The sequence below is a fragment of the Ammodytes marinus genome (assembly GCF_949987685.1).
Source record: "Ammodytes marinus genome assembly, contig: scaffold_86, whole genome shotgun sequence".
NCBI lineage: Eukaryota > Metazoa > Chordata > Actinopteri > Uranoscopiformes > Ammodytidae > Ammodytes > Ammodytes marinus.
This window is the reverse complement of record NW_027648032.1, coordinates 46,099-47,158: the sequence shown is the minus strand read 5'-3', so window position 1 is coordinate 47,158 and position 1,060 is coordinate 46,099.

The window sequence follows — 1,060 nt, the reverse complement described above, 5'->3', positions numbered from 1 at the left end:
AAAAATAGCATTCTTTGCACTGATGGTCTCGTTTGCTGTTACATGTAATTTATGATCATCAGAGGAGAAATGAGACTGTTTCAGAAATATTTAAAAGTTCCTCGTAGAGACTTTAACGGAGCTTTAAAACGTCTCTAAACTTGGTCTGAAACAGTTAAAAACATCAATACATGATTTCAAAGATGGATGCCTCAATACGCTTCTACAAATATCTGATCGAAAATAATATAAATTAATTCGCTGGTTTTGTTTCCAAGTCCTTTTTAATATCAAATCATGGTAAAGAATACGGTGATAATTTCATTTTCGATTTAATTGGAACCTTGAAATACTCTTAGTACCCCTCACGTACCAACGGGGACCTTACGGGACCTTCAGTACGCTTCGCAAGAGAACATTTAAGAGCTTAGTCAGCACGGCAATCTCATGGACTCCCTCAGAGCGTCTGCTGTGGGAAGAAGGATACACTTTGTTTTGTTACAGATCTCAGGAGGACCAACAAGACCTTGAAGAAAGTAGTGGATTGCTTATGAACGAAAGATGAAGCCATTCGGATTTACAAAAAGTTTGGTACTTTGAGGAAAAACCTTTCGGGACCCTGAACATCCAGAAGAAAAACCGTGGGACCATAGTGGAACCTTTAAAACACTCTAAAGAACCCTTAGAACCCCTCACGGTACCAATGGGAACCTAACGGGGCCTTCAGTACGCTTAGCAAGAGGATTACGTGTCCGAAAAGTAGTGGGAATAAGGTTACACTTTTCCTTGAAGATCCCAAAAATTCGGTTCTTTAAGCAATCCTTTTGGGACCCTCAAAATCCAAAGGAGAAGACTGTGGGCCCAAAGTGGAACCTTTAAAACACTCTAAAGAACCCTTAGAACCACTCACGGTACCAATGGGAACCTTATGGGACCTTCAATACGCTTAGCAAGAGGATTACGTGTCCGAAAAGTTGTGGGAATAAGGTTAAAAATCCAAAAGAAAAGACTCGGGACCAAAGTGGAACCTTGAAAACACTCTAAAGAACCCTTAGAACCCTTAGAACCCCTCACGGTACCA